Source organism: Aquarana catesbeiana, linkage group LG11 (genome assembly GCF_042186555.1).
Source record: "Aquarana catesbeiana isolate 2022-GZ linkage group LG11, ASM4218655v1, whole genome shotgun sequence".
In the NCBI taxonomy this organism is placed as follows: domain Eukaryota; kingdom Metazoa; phylum Chordata; class Amphibia; order Anura; family Ranidae; genus Aquarana; species Aquarana catesbeiana.
The window spans coordinates 129844582-129861446 of NC_133334.1; positions in this window are offsets into that span (position 1 = coordinate 129844582).

Here is a 16865-nt window from a genome sequence, read left to right on the forward strand (position 1 = left end):
AAAAACTTTTAAAAAAAGATTGTTTTTAAACAGTGATTTTAATGATGCTTTTTGTCTTTTTTTTTTACAGAAACGTTTTTATTAGTAAAGCGTCATTACAACTTAATCGTACAATAACAAGGCACATGAGTATACAGATTGTCACATCACACATTCTTGTTGGTATATTGCTGGACATAAATAGGTCTAGGACATATGAGCCGGGTAGAGAGTGGACTAACAAGAGGATAGGCTAAGGGAAATCACATGACACAGTAATCTGGGTAAGATCAGTGAAGAAGTATATGTGGGGGTTTACATATGAGGAAAGGAACTCGAGCATATGGAGGGCATCTACACTTTTACCAGTACATCAAAAGTCAACTTTTTCCCACGTTTTTGTTCTTATACAGTAAGTGATCAAGCTTTTACCCATGCATTCCATACTTTATCAAATTTTTGCAGGCACATTTGACCCATGTACGTGAGCTTATATAGGGGCAGCACTGAGTCTACTAGTGAGTGCCACTGAGTGATCGCAGGGGGGAGACATCAATTTCCAATTCTGTAGTAATACCTTCCTGGTGTAGAAGCACAGATAGAATAATAATGCCCTGTACATACGGTCGGACATTGATCGGACATTCCGACAACAAAAGCCATGGATTTTTTCCGATGGATGTTGGCTCAAACTTGTCTTGCATACATACGGTCACACAAAGTTGTCGGAAAATCCGATCGTTCTAAATGCGGTGACGTAAAACACGTACGTCGGGACTATAAACGGGGCAGTAGCCAATAGCTTTCGTCTCATAATTTATTCTGAGCATGCGTGGCACTTTGTGCGTCGGATTTGTGTATACACGATCGGAAATTCCGACAACGGATTTTGTTGTCGGAAAATTTTATAGCATGCTCTCAAACTTTGTTTGTCGGAAATTCCGATGGAAAATGTGTGATGGAGCCCATACACGGTCGGAATTTCCGACAACAAAGTCCTATCACACATTTTCCGTCTGAAAATCCGACCGTGTGTACAGGGCATAAGAGTCCTGTGTGGGTAGAATGTGTTACCAAAACTGTTATACCTAAAAGAAGCACCTTGAGATCCATTGATACTGAAAGGTCAGTGACTGCATTAATATATAGAATCACCTGCCCCCAAAAACTTTGAATGATCGGGCAATCCCAAATGACATGGTAATATGTTCCTACTGCCTGTTGGCACTTAGAACATATCTCAGATTGTGTAGGATATATTCTGGCTAAGCTTTGGGGGGTATAGCAGGCCCTGTGCATAAACATTAGTTGAATAAATCTATCCTTTGCAGATATTACCTTGGGGATATATTGTTGTAAGGCTAAGTCCCATTCTTCTTCTGATATAGAGGGGATGTCTGCCCTCCAGGACTGAAGCAGAGAGATTTCAATGATGCTTAAAATTAAACAATAAAAAAAAAAAAAAATCCAAAAATTCCTTTAAACAGTGTCTTTGGGGTCCCCTTAGTCTGCCTGTAAAGTGGCACATCTGTACCGTGCACAGAACCTACTGCAGCAAATCTGACATTTATAAAGAACAAAAAGGACATTTAAATTTATTTTCCCTGCAAGCTTTCTTATTCTGGACAAGCTGGAATTTAGATGCTGGGCATGTGAGTGGCAGGGAGTGTATTTTTTTTGCAGTAGCTGGGGCAGAGAAATTTGCCTGCTATACTCTACAGCTGGTGGTTTGCTGCTGGCAGACGTGTTACAGGGATCTGTGACACCCTTTGCTATACCATCATCCCTGTCAGTGGTGGCTGCTGGGAGGTCATGAGATGTGAAAGGTGAGGAGGAGAAAAAATGTATTCCTTTTGTGTGGTTTTCAGGTGCTCTTGCCAACCTGTGGCAGGTGGGAGGTTAAAAGGGTTGTAAAGGTTTTTTTTTTTTTTTTAAATAACAAACATGTTAGACTAAACTCCTCTGTGCAAGGGTTTTGCACAGAGTGGCCCCGATCCTCCTCTTCTAGGGCCCCTTAGTGGTGTTCCTGGCTCCTCCCCGCATTGAGTGCCCCCTCAGAGACCCTCATTCCAAGGGGACACCGGTGCAGGCGCTCCCGGATCTTGCTGCTGCATCCATTAACACAGACAGCAGGACTCGTCCCCACCTCCTGGTCCCATGTCACTGGATTTGATTGACAGCAGTGGGAGCCAATGGCTGTGCTGCTATCAATCTATCCAATAAGGGACTCAAGACAGTTGCTAGGGGGTGCTGTGTTCGGTCCCGTCAATGGAACGATTGGGTTCAGGTAAGTAAAAGGGGGGCTCTGGGGGCTGCTGCACTACAGAAGGTTTTTCACCTTAATGCATAGAATTCACTTTTCCAATGGATGACTTGAATACAATAAAAAGGACATAAAAAAACATAAGCATATGTGTGTGTTTTTCTGCTGTCAATAAGTCTGCCTGAAATTGGATGTTTGGAGCTGTAAGTAAGGAAAATTTCTTATTAAGATTTCATGTCGTTTTTGGTTCTCTCCTTTTCCTATTCTAAACCATATCAAACAAATGCACAGTAAACATGTTGGGGCATGCTTCAGAAGTCCAAACAAATGAGGAAGAAAGGCTGAACATTTACACTGGTCATTTTTTGTCAAATAAACAGGAAACATGTGTATAGCAAGCAGTGAGGGACACTGCAAAAGTGTACAGCTAAAAAGGGGTCTAAACATGAAAAAATAAGGCATCTAATACAGAAGAAACATGTGCCCCATGCACGGTAGACACCAGAAATTAGGCAGATAAACCAGTTAAAACATATGCCACAAGCAGGATGTGCACCAGCAATGAGGCATCTAATTCAGAAGAAACGTGTCCCAAGCATGGTAGGCACTAGAAATGAAGCAGATAAAACAGATAAAAGCATATGCAACAAGCCAAACATATAAGTACATCAAATGAGGCTGTTGAAAGACTTACCGTGTGCTCCCAAATCCAAAATGTTTGGCTTCTCTTCTGTCGAGCTGTCCTCCACCATCACTCACTTCTGCCAGGGCCCTGAGAAGTGTGCACCGGAAAAGAAGCGCCGCCCGCTGTATAAAATTACACCTGTGGTAAATGACTGCACACATGTGATAAATAATCGTACTGTTCCATGTGGAAAATACAACAAAAAACAGCCAAATACTGCAAGCAGTATTTTAGAAGCGTTTTTTTCAGAATGCCAAAAAACATTTTGAAAGACGCTGAGCAGTATTTTACCCGCATTTCCTAAGGTGCTTAATATGGCTTTGTGAATGGAGACAATAATGTCATGTTACCAGATGTATGACACAATGAAATATGCTATGTACAAAGTGTTTTTCTGTAATAAGGATGCAGGGGATGCTCCAAGGTGGGAAGGGGTGCAGAAAACAGGGTAAGAGGTAAAGCTGTAGTTTGGCTTTGAGGGGAATCTCAGATTATATTGTGGTGTTCTCTATAAGTCTGAAGTTGTCAACACTATCAATCTGTAATGTATTTGTGTCAAGTATAAGTTACACAACAGTGCCCAATTAGTCATCATCTGTATCCTTGATGCCATGTACAGCCAGCCCTTACATTAGCTACTGTATTTTAAAACTATAATCCAGTGCTGATTTATTGCTAGTGTGACAGTGTAATATACAGTATAACATTTTTTTAGGTAAAGCATTTCAGGAAAGAAAGCAGAGGAGACACTACTTTTTTTTTCTATTTAAACCATTTTATACTTTATAATCACTGTTTCTTTTTAAACATAAGAAAACATTCAAACATAACTATAATATAATATTTTACGCTATACCTTTACTCTTGTGACTAGAAAAGCTAAACATGTACATCTGTTAAGAACAAGTCAGTGATAAACGTAATACAAGGATCTGAAATAGCAGAGAACACATATTTGGAGGTAATGGAGGACAAACTTAAAATGCATTGTCCTGAAGTGCTTAACTGTTACGGGACTATATGCAAATACAGAAAACTGTCTATTGCTTAAACTTTTTTTTTGGAATCAACATTCTTCTTTTTTATGATAATTGCTATTGCCGCATCTTTTTACTTCTTTTTGTTCTTTTTTCTACATTTATTAAATGTTTCTAAATATTTAATAGTTCACAGTGGAGTCTTCAGCTGCATTTGATTTGGTTAAGTGCACCAAGTGCCCCTTAGTGAATGCCGAGATCAATAAAATGAATCGGCAGACCTTTCCCAAGCTTATGTTTCACAAATAAAACATTGATGCTCCTTTTAAGCTCACCCATCACTCATGCTGCAGCTTTTAAAGACAATAACAGTTCATTTGAATTTTCGGGTGCAGAAGATATATGACGCTGTAAATATTTAAAATCAAATTTGAAAAGAGGACAGAGATAAATGTGGAGAAGAGAAGTTAATGCTGTGGGCATTTTTTTTTTTTTCTTAAAGTGACTTATGGCGAGCTGCTATATCTTTATCCTCCTGAAAGTGGCACTATTGATAAAAGAAAGGAGTGTTAATGGCAATCTGCAGATGCTGTTGGATGATTGTGTTTTGCAGTGGTAAACACAGAGTGTCAGGGATGTTGGGAGTTTTGGAAAGCTCGATGTTTGAAACTATTTTATTTTTGCCCGCTTGTGGAATATTTAATGGCCTAGTTTGTAACAGTGACAAATGGTATTATAAGGATGTTTGTACATCTATACAGCAAGGCAACATCTTTTTAAAAGGAAAGGCATATCAAGAATTAAAGCAGAAGCCCTGTCAGGAATAAATTAAAGTAAACCCTAGATCTTTAACCGTTTCCAGGCCAACCGCCGCAGTTATACTGCGGCAGGTCGGCTCCCCTGCGCAAGCCATCGTAGCTGTGCATTGGCTCTTTAAGACGCCCAAAGCATATCCCCGGAGCCGATGCAAGTGCCCGATGGGCAATCGCTCGTGACAGAGTGAGAACCGGGATCTGTGTGTGTAAATGATCTCTCTTCTCCTCTAGTCAGCCACATTCCCTCTCACAGTTAGAACACACCCAGGGAACACAGTTAACCCCTTGATCATCTCCTAGCGTTAACCCCTTCACTGCCAGTGACATTTATACAGTAATCAGTGCATTTTTATAGCACTAATCACTGTATAAATGTCTCTGGTCCCAAAAAAGTGTCAAAAGTGTCCGTCGCAATGTTGCAGTCCTGATAAAAACTGCTGATTACCGCCATTACTAGTAAAAAAAAATAATAATAATAAAAATACCATAAATCTATCCCGTTTTGTAGACGCTATAACTTTCACGCAAACCAATTAATATATGCTTATTGTAGAAGAATATATATTGGTCTAAACTGAGGAAGATTTTTTTTTTTTTAATTGGGATATTTATTATAGCAGAAAGTAAAAAATGTTGTGTTTTTTTTCAAAATTGTCGCTTTTTTTTGTTTATAGCGCAAAAAATAAAAAACACAGAGGTGATCAAATACCACCAAAAGAAAGCTCTATTTGTGGGAAAAAAAGGACCTCAATTTTGTTTGGGTACAGCTTTGCACGACCGCGCATTTCAGTTAAAGCGACGCAGTGCTGTATCGCAAAAAATGGCCTAGTCATTAAGCAGGAAAATCTTCTGGGGCTGAGGTGGTTAAATCCATTTTTTTACAGCATGCTTGATATCATGCCTCAGCTTATACATTTTTTTAAGCAATATTTTTGTGAATTAGTTGCAAAGTTTTTCTTTTTTTTTGTTAAGAATAAAGTTTTAATGAAAAGTGTGGCACATTGAAAATGAAAAGACAGCAAAATACTGCAATGACAACAGTACAAGAGATAACAATGGTTATAATCAGCAAAGAATAGCTAACAGCACTAAAAAGAATTTTAAAAAACCTTATAGTTTACCTTATATAATTCCACCAGTTGTGGGCTCAAGCCAGTTGTGGGCTCAAGCCTCTATTTTTGTCGGTCCTACTAGTGGAGGCTAACTTAGAAGGAAGAAGGAAGCTGAACTCGATACCAGGGCAGACCAACAAGCACTGTGGGGAATACATTCTTTTTCAGAAGTTGGGTATTATCAGAAATCCTGAAAAATGGTGTAATAGGTGCCACTTTTTCAGCTTAAGATAAGAGAAAGCCATAAAAGGAAAGAAAAAGGAAGCAAAAAAAGAGGCAACAAAAAGAGAAGAGGGTGTCCGACGGGAGGGTCAGTCTAGTGCAGTCCAACAAAGCAATGGTAATTACCTCATTCATCAGAAGTTTGGGAGAATCAGAAAACTTGATCCAGGGAAACAATATATAAATTAATCCGCGCAAAGGGTATAAGTACAGATAAAATAAATGTAGAACTGCTGCCTCTACAAGTACATTTCCACCTAAGTGGAATGTACTGACATGAATGTAAAAATGAATGTAAATGTGGCACTGTTCTGATGGAAGAGAGTATTTTGTGGTAGAACCGCTGTGTTACACCCTCTGCAGTTCTCCCAAACTAGGTATAAAAATTGGAGAGTTTTTTAAAAGATGTGTATAATAAATAATCAGCAGATGCCTTAAACCTGTGTATGTGCACATCCAACGGGGTGTGGTGCCATAGACTAATGTTGTCCTTTAATGGACAAATCAAAAACGAGAAAATGTGTGAATGGATGTTAAAAGAAATGGGTCTGGGTTGTGTTAGAGCCTCTGGCAGCTAATTAGCAATATGATATCGGTAGCCAGAAGGGGTATCCCTGCATACTTTCTTTTTGATTTTTAAAGCTGATTGGGTAATTGGAAAAAATGTGTCCAAAAGTGTGTTGCACCCTCTGGACGGAAAAATTGTGATACAAACTAAATATATACTATCCCCCAATAATGTGATTGGGATTTTATGAATTTGACCAATTTAATATTGCATACAAAATTAATATAAGTGAAAAAAGTTTAATAGAGTGTGTTGAATAAAATTGCTTAGTGCTCAGGATATGTGCGGTGTTAGCAAATAAGCTATTTAACAAAGTGACTTGTGCTCAAGAAAAGAATCCAGTGCTTGCTGAAAAACAATATTGGTTTTAAAGATCATCTTATTTCACAAAGTGACTTGTGCTCAGAAAAAACAGTCCTTGCTAAAAGACAATATTGTTTTTAAAGATCTTCTTATTCAGGTACCGGCTAGTGATAGTGCTTCTTATTCGTGCTCCTAATGTGCATGCACTCACCAAATGGCCTCACCCCCACAGGGTTATTGCGCGATCACAGTATCTGCCACTGTGTAGCAATCCTTGGCAGCTCTGGTCTGTGCTTTAAATGTTGTTTAGCGATTTGTTATATATTCAACATGTGGAAGAGAAGGAATGCCCATAGTGTAAAACCATTTTAAAACTTTATTTATTGATTAACCAGTTGCCGACCGCCGCACGAACATATACGTCCTCAGAGCGGCACGGGCAGGCAAAAGGACTTACAGGTACGTCTTTGCCTGCCCGCGGGTGGGGGGTCCGATCGGACCCCCCCCGGTGCCTGCGGCGGTCGGCAAATCTCCCCCGGCGATCGGTGGTGAGGGGGAGGCCATCCATTAGTGGCCCCCCCTCGCGATCGCTCCCAGCCAATGGGATCATTTCCCTGCCTCTGTATTGTACACGAGGCAGAGGAAATGATGTCATCTCTCCCCGGCTCTGTATTTTCCGTTCCGGCGCCGAGGAGAGAAGACTGTAATGTGAGTGCACAACACACACACACACAGTAGAACATGCCAGGCACACAAAACACCCCAATCTCCCCCCAATCACCCCCCCCCTGTCACAAACTGACACCAAGCAGGTTTTTTTTTTTTTTTTTTTTCTGATTACTGTATTGGTGTCAGTTTGTGACAGTTACAGTGTTAGGTCAGTTAGTGTTAGCCCCCTTTAGGTCTAGGGTACCCCCCTAACCCCCCCTAATAAAGTTTTAACCCCTTGATCACCCCCTGTCACCAGTGTCGCTAAGCGATCATTTTTCTGATCGCTGTATTAGTGTGGCTGGTGACGATAGTTAGGGAAGTAAATATTTAGGTTCGCCGACAGGGACCCCCATATACTACCTAATAAATGTTTTAACCCCTTGATTGCCCCCTAGTTAACCCTTTCACCACTGATCACCGTATAACCGTTGCGGATGACGCTGGTTAGTTCGTTTATTTTTTATAGTGTCAGGGCACCCGTCGTTTATTACCGAATAAAGGTTTAGCCCCCTGATCGCCCGGCGGTGATATGCGTCGCCCCAGGCAGTGTCAGATTAGCGCCAGTACCGCTAACACCCACGCACGCAGCATACGCCTCCCTTAGTGGTATAGTATCTGAACGCATCAATATCTGATCCGATCAGATCTATACTAGCGTCCCCAGCAGTTTAGGGTTCCCAAAAACGCAGTGTTAGCGGGATCAGCCCAGATACCTGCTAGCACCTGCGTTTTGCCCCTCCGCCCGGCCCAGCCCAGCCCACCCAAGTGCAGTATCGATCGATCACTGTCACTTACAAAACACTAAACACATAACTGCAGTGTTCGCAGAGTCAGGCCTGATCCCTGCGATCGCTAACAGTTTTTTTGGTAGCTTTTTGGTGAACTGGCAAGCACCAGCCCCAGGCAGCATCAGGTTAGCGCCAGTACCGCTAACACCCACGCACGCACCGTACGCCTCCCTTAGTGGTATAGTATCTGAACGGATCAATATCTGATCCGATCAGATCTATACTAGCGTCCCCAGCAGTTTAGGGTTCCCAAAAACGCAGTGTTAGCGGGATCAGCCCAGATACCTGCTACCACCTGCATTTTGCCCCTCCGCCCGGCACAGCCCAGCCCAGCCCACCCAAGTGCAGTATCGATCAATCACTGTCACTTACAAAACACTAAACGCATAACTGCAGCGTTCGCAGAGTCAGGCCTGATCCCTGCGATCGCTAACAGTTTTTTTGGTAGCGTTTTGGTGAACTGGCAAGCCCCAGCCCCAGGCAGCGTCAGATTAGCGCCAGTACCGCTAACACCCACGCACGCACCGTACACCTCCCTTAGTGGTATAGTATCTGAACGGATCAATATCTGATCCGATCAGATCTATACTAGCGTCCCCAGCAGTTTAGGGTTCCCAAAAACGCAGTGTTAGCGGGATCAGCCCAGATACCTGCTAGCACCTGCGTTTTGCCCCTCCGCCCGGCCCAGCCCAGCCCACCCAAGTGCAGTATCGATTGATCACTGTCACTTACAAAACACTAAACGCATAACTGCAGCGTTCGCAGAGTCAGGCCTGATCCCTGCAATCGCTAACAGTTTTTTTGGTAGCGTTTTGGTGAACTGGCAAGCACCAGCGGCCTAGTACACCCCGGTCGTAGTCAAACCAGCACTGCAGTAACACTTGGTGACATGGCGAGTCCCATAAGTGCAGTTCAAGCTGGTGAGGTGGCAAGCACAAGTAGTGTCCCGCTGCCACCAAGAAGAAGACAAACACAGGCCTGTCGTGCCCATAATGCCCTTCCTGCTGCATTCGCCAATCCTAATTGGGAACCCACCACTTCTGCAGCGCCCGTACTTCCCCCATTCACATCCCCAACCAAATGCAGTCGGCTGCATGAGAGGCATTTTCTTTATGTCCTCCCGAGTACCCCTACCCAACGAACCCCCCCAAAAAAGATGTTGTGTCTGCAGCAAGCGCGGATATAGGCGTGACACCCGCTATTATTGTCCCTCCTGTCCTGACAATCCTGGTCTTTGCATTGGTGTATGTTTTGAACGCTACCATTCACTAGTTGAGTATTAGCGTAGGGTACAGCATTGCACAGACTAGGCGCACTTTCACAGGGTCTCCCAAGATGCCATCGCATTTTGAGAGACCCGAACCTGGAACCGGTTACAGTTATAAAAGTTACAGTTAAAAAAAAAGTGTATAAAAAAAAAAACACAAACAAAAATATAAAATAAAAAATAGTTGTCGTTTTATTGTTCTCTCTCTCTCTCTATTCTCTTTATTGTTCTGCTCTTTTTTACTGTATTCTATTCTGCAATGTTTTATTGTTATTATGTTTTATCACGTTTACTTTTCAGGTATGCAATTTTTTATACTTTACCGTTTACTGTGCTTTATTGTTAACCATTTTTTTGTCTTCAGGTACGCCATTCACGATTTTGAGTGGTTATACCAGAATGATGCTTGCAGGTTTAGGTATCATCTTGGTATCATTCTTTTCAGCCAGCAGTCGGCTTTCATGTAAAAGCAATCCTAGCGGCTAATTAGCCTCCAGACTGCTTTTACAAGCAGTGGGAGAGAATGCCCCCCCCACCGTCTTCCGTGTTTTTCTCTGGCTCTCCTGTCTCAACAGTGAACCTGAGAATGCAGCCGGTGATTCAGCCAGCTGACCATAGAGCTGATCAGAGACCAGAGTGGCTCCAAACATCTCTATGGCCTAAGAAACCGGAAGCTACGAGCATTTTATGACTTAGATTTCGCCGGATGTAAATAGCGCCATTGGGAAATTGGGGAAGCATTTTATCACACCGATCTTGGTGTGGTCAGATGCTTTGAGGGCAGAGGAGAAATCTAGGGTCTAATAGACCCCATTTTTTTCAAAAAAGAGTACCTGTCACTACCTATTGCTATCATAGGGGATATTTACATTCCCTGAGATAACAATAAAAATGATTAAAAAAAAAAAAAATGAAAGGAACAGTTTAAAATTAAGATAAAAAAGCAAAAAAATAATAAAGAAAAAAAAAAAAAAAAAGCACCCCTGTCCCCCCTGCTCTCGCGCTAAGGCGAACGCAAGCGTCGGTCTGGCGTCAAATGTAAACAGCAATTGCACCATGCATGTGAGGTATCACCGCGACGGTCAGATCGAGGGCAGTAATTTTAGCAGTAGACCTCCTCTGTAAATCTAAAGTGGTAACCTGTAAAGGCTTTTAAAGGCTTTTAAAAATGTATTTATTTTGTTGCCACTGCACGTTTGTGCGCAATTTTAAAGCATGTCATGTTTGGTATCCATGTACTCGGCCTAAGATCATCTTTTTTATTTCATCAAACATTTGGGCAATATAGTGTGTTTTATTGCATTAAAATTTAAAAAAGTGTGTTTTTCCCCCAAAAAATGCGTTTGAAAAATCACTGCGCAAATACTGTGTGAAAAAAAAAATGAAACACCCACCATTTTAATCTGTAGGGCATTTGCTTTAAAAAAATATATAATGTTTGGGGGTTCAAAGTAATTTTCTTGCAAAAAAAAATAATTTTTTCATGTAATCAAAAAGTGTCAGAAAGGGCTTTGTCTTCAAGTGGTTAGAAGAGTGGGTGATGTGTGACATAAGCTTCTAAATTTTGTGCATAAAATGCCAGGACAGTTCAAAACCCCCCCAAATGACCCCATTTTGGAAAGTAGACACCCCAAGCTATTTGCTGAGAGGCACGTCGAGTCCATGGAATATTTTATATTGTGACACAAGTTGCGGGAAAGAGACAAATTTTTTTTTTTTTGCACAAAGTTGTCACTAAATGATATATTGCTCAAACATGCCATGGGGATATGTGAAATTACACCCCAAAATACATTCTGTTGCTTCTCCTGAGTATGGGGATACCTCATGTGTGGGACTTTTTGGGAGCCTAGCTGCGCATGGGACCCCGAAAACCAATCACCGCCTTCAGGATTTCTAAGGGCGTAAATTTTTGATTTCACTCTTCACTGCCTATCACAGTTTCGGAGGCCATGGAATGCCCAGGTGGCACAAACCCCCCCAAATGACCCCATTTTGGAAAGTAGACACCCCAAGCTATTTGCTGAGCGGTATAGTGAGTATTTTGCAGACCTCACTTTTTGTCACAAAGTTTTGAAAATTAAAAAAAGAAAAAAAAAACATTTTTTTTCTTGTTTTTCTTCATTTTCAAAAACAAATGAGAGCTGCAAAATACTCACCATGCCTCTCAGCAAATAGCTTGGGGTGTCTACTTTCCAAAATGGGGTCATTTGGGGGGGGTTTGTGCCACCTGGGCATTCCATGGCCTCCGAACCTGTGATAGGCAGTGAAGAGTGAAATAAAAAATTTACACCCTTAGAAATCCTGAAGGCGGTGATTGGTTTTCGGGGCCCCGTACGCGGCTAGGCTCCTAAAAAGTCCCACACATGTGGTATCTCCGTACTCAGGAGAAGCAGCTAAATGTATTTTGGGGTGCAATTCCACATATGCCCATGGCCTGTGTGAGCAATATATCATTTAGTGACAACTTTGTGCAAAAAAAAAATTGTCACTTTCCTGCAACTTGTGTCAAAATATAAAATATTCTATGGACTCAACATGCCTCTCAGCAAATAGCTTGGGGTGTCTACTTTCCAAAATGGGGTCATTTGGGGGGGTTTTGTGCCATCTGGGCATTTTATGGCCTTCAAAACTGTGATAGGTAGTGAGGAGTAAAATCAAAAATGTACGCCCTTAGAAATCCTGAAGGCAGTGATTGGTTTTCGGGGCCCCGTACACGGCTAGGCTCCCAAAAAGTCCCACACATGTGGTGTCCCCATACTCAGGAGAAGCAGCTAAATGTATTTTGGGGTGCAATTCCACATATGCCCATGGCCTTTGTGAGCAATATATCATTTAGTGACAACTTTTTGTAATTTTTTTTTTGTCATTATTCAATCACTTGGGACAAAAAAAATGAATATTCAATGGGCTCAACATGCCTCTCAGCAATTTCCTTGGGGTGTCTACTTTCCAAAATGGGGTCATTTGTGGGGGTTTTGTACTGCTCTGCCATTTTAGCACCTCAAGAAACGACATAGGCAGTCATAAATTAAAGGCTGTGTAAATTCCAGAAAATGTACCCTAGTTTGTAGGCGCTATAACTTTTGCGCAAACCAATAAATATATACTTATTGACATTTTTTTTACCAAAGACATGTGGCCGAATACATTTTGGTCTAAATGTATGACTATAATTTAGTTTATTGGATTTTTTTTAGAACAAAAAGTAGAAAATATCATTTTTTTTCAAAATTTTCAGTCTTTTTCCGTGTATAGCGCAAAAAATAAAAACGGCAGAGGTGATCAAATACCATCAAAAGAAAGCTCTATTTGTGGGAAGAAAAGGACGCAAATTTCGTTTGGGTACAGCATTGCATGACCGCGCAATTAGCAGTTAAAGCGACGCAGTGCCAAATTGTAAAAAGTGCTCTGGTCAGGAAGGGAGTAAATCCTTCCGGGGCTGAAGTGGTTAAGCAAAGATGGTACTCACATTTTATATGAATTGTGTAAGCATGAAAAAACTCAGTGGATGAATGCCATCAGAAAAGCCTGTGTTTGTCTAACCGGAGGTGATGCAAGACGTTCGTAACCCCGGGGTTACGAACGTCTTGCGTCACCTCCGGTTTAGGCCTGAATATTACAGAAAACCCCCAAACATTATATATCTTCTCAAAGAAAATAAATATAGAGAGAATAGAATACCTAGAGAATAAAATAGTGGTAGCTAGGGCAAAAAAATACAATAAACTACCCACATTTTTGGTAAAATATAAAAAACAAGGTTGCACCAAGTAAATAGATACCCAACGTGTCACATCTTAAGTTTAAGCGTGCGCCCGTGAAATGGCGACAAGTGTCAGTACCCTATATTTTTTATAAGGGATGCTTCAAAAGCCCCCTATAGCTCATCAGCTTAGTGTTATAGAGGAGGTCTTGTGCTAGAATTATTGCTCTCACTCCAGCATGCACTGAGCTATGTACCATGTTTATTGCAATCAACGTTTTCACACATAGGCACCCTGACGCATGTGTTTACATGCGTACATGCGTATATGTGGGGGTGGGGGGCTTCAAAATATTTTTTGGGGGGTTATGCTTGGGTGTAACTTTCTTTTTTTCAGCACATGTGATATTTTTTAGGTGACAGGTTCTCTCTAATAAAACCTGCAGAGTCTAAAAGACCCTGCATGTCTCCTCTGGACTCCACTAAATGTATTGCAATGCAGATCCCATTGCAATACATCCCTTCCTGGCTATGCTAGCCAGGGACACTAAGCGGCTGACCTGGAAGTGATGTCATACAAATCGATTTCCATGTCACAGCAAGAAGGGGAGCAGAGCGGACATGTGTCCGCTTTTCTCCCTCCACTCCACCCACTGACAACTGCCATGTCGGTCCCGGGCCTTCAGATTGGGAAGCGGAGCCCAGAAAACATGGGGAGGGGTGCACACGCGGGGGGACACCGGTACCAGAGGTTGGATGGAAGCAATCAGGTGGCAGCACAGTCGCCCAAATGTATCCACCTGACAGGCAGGAGTCTGCTTGTCAGTTTTACACACAATCCCTGCAGCTACCAGATTGTGTGTAAAACCCCCTTCCCCCTGCTGTCAGGTCCATAGGATGTATGGACCTGGCATTTTATGGCAAACATTAGAAGCTTATGCCACACATCACCCACTCTTTATTATCACTATATAAGACCAGGCCTTTTCTGACACTTATTGTTTACATGTAAAAATCAGGGCTTTTTGTCCTAGAAAATTACTTTGCACCCCAAAACGTTATATATATTTTTTTTAAACAGAGGCCCTAGAGAATAAAAAAGGTGGGTGTTGGATTCTTTTATGTCTCACAGTATTTGCACAGCAATTTTTCAAATTCAAAGTTTTGGTAAAAAAATACACTTTTTGATTTTTAATGCACAAAAACACAATATATTGCCCAATTCTTTGGTAGAATATAAAAGATGATCCTACGCAAAGTAAATAGATACCAAACATGGCATGCTTTAAAACTGCATGCTCCTGTGCAATGGTGACAAACTACATACATTTTTTAAATCCATAGTTTTTAAAAACCTTTACAGGCTTCTGCTTTAGATTTACAAAGGCAGTCTAGTACTAGTATTACTGCCCTTGATCTGACATTCGCAATGATACCTCACATGCATGGTGTTCACCTTTGCGTGTGAGTACAGGGGGATGGGGGTGCTTTCTTTTTTTTTTTATTATTTATTTTGCGTTTTTTTTTTTTTCTCCCCACTGTCTCTTTCATTTATTTATTTTTAGATCAATTTTATTGTTATCACAGTGACAGGTACTCTTTTCTGAGAAATCTGGGGTCTGTTAGACTCTAGATCTCTCCTCTGCCCTTAAAGCATCTAATCACACCAAGATCGGTGTGATCAGATGCTTTCCCAATTTACAATTGCCGCTTGTTATATTCGAAAAAGAAATGATGAAATGCTTTGTAAAGCACAAAGGCATTGTACAGAGCCAATTGAAATAAATATACAGACACTTTCTTGTACCAGCGTCTGACTTTATGGGAAACCTAGTACGGATTCATCACCTGGTCGAAGTCCACCTACGTTAAGGCTATAGTCGTGGACACAGAGGAACTTCTCAACAACACCAGACGCATTACAAATTTGGACTGTCGTGTCTGCGTGAATAGAAGATAGGACAAAAACATCCAATTTGTTCTTCCACTTCACTGGGAGCAATTGATTTATTTATCAAGCAGGCTTTCTTCCCCTTTCTAAGTCTGGAGCCGTTGGGGGAAGCCCCAGTGATTAGGCCGCACAGTGCCACATGAGCCAATTCCAAGATCAAAAAGGTGTCTAAAAAGAGGCATGCTTGAATAGTAGTTGTCCACGTACAAGTGGTACACCTAGTCCCAAACTATCTTGCCACTGTTCCCCATGTGGTTTGGGCACTGAAAATCTGAAAATCACATGTATAGCCTCTTGCCCCTAGATTTGACATGCTTGCTGGGTAGAAAAAGTTTGAATGCAAGGCGGCCAGAAAAATGAATGAGCCGATCATATTCAGGGTCACCCTGAGGATGACAGAGTGTATTGTTCTTGAAATGCATAAATTGTATTACTGTATATCCTCATATCTATGCCTGGCCATGGCAGCAGAGAACATGGGCATATGCTGAATCTGGCCTGAGAACCAATATGCCTGCAACTCATTCTTTTTAGCAATGCCCATGTTGAGGATTAGGCACAAAAAAGTTAAACTCAGAAACTGTGATAGGTTTCCATTTGAATTGTCTGGCAAGGAATTAATTTTGGTTGGTGGTGATGTACTTCTCAGCATACAAACAGCTAAAAAAATCAAGGGGAATAGTTAAACTTGCTGTTTCCACCTGAATTCCAGGTTGGGCAGTGAATGGGGGAAGTATGGGTGCTGCAGAATCTATGGGCTGCCAATCAGGACTTGCAAGCATATCGGGGAGGACACTATGGGCTTTACGAGCCTGTGTTCTAATTCTTGGTGGCTACGGGATGCTACTTGTGTTAGCCACTGTACCAGCTTGGACTGCACTTCTGGGACTAGCCACGTCGCCATGAGATACTGCAGTGCTGCTGTGTAAAATGCTAGTATGTACTAAGCCACTGGTGTAACAAGTTAACGGCGCAAAATAGTGACAGCTGTATCCATATCAACAGTTATGTACAGAAATGAATTTTGAAAAAATATCATTAAAATTAATAAAAAATAAGTCCGTGTTGTAACACTACAAGTGGAGGGGGCAGAAATATGACAGCACATATGACAGCAATCAGACTTCCCTTGCTTTTCTAGATCTAGAATTACGACATGATAACCAGGAGATATATGCCAAGAACTACACTAAGCCTACTAGTGGCAACTCATACCTTCATTTTAAGAGTTGCCACTATCTGCCGTGGATTAAAAATATCCCAAAAGGTCAATTTTGTAGGTTGAGACAAAATTGTACCAGAAAAGTTGACTATATAGATGCCAGTACTCACCTTAAAAAGAAGTTCCTTGAGAAAGGATACCCGGAAGATTTAGTGGAGACTGCCTACAACCTATATCTTCACGGGAAACCTCCACGCAGTGATACACCCCCCACTAATTGCCCCATCAGATTTATCACTACCTTTCATTCTCAACACAATAGAATGGAGAAGATTCTCCAGAAACATTGGGATATC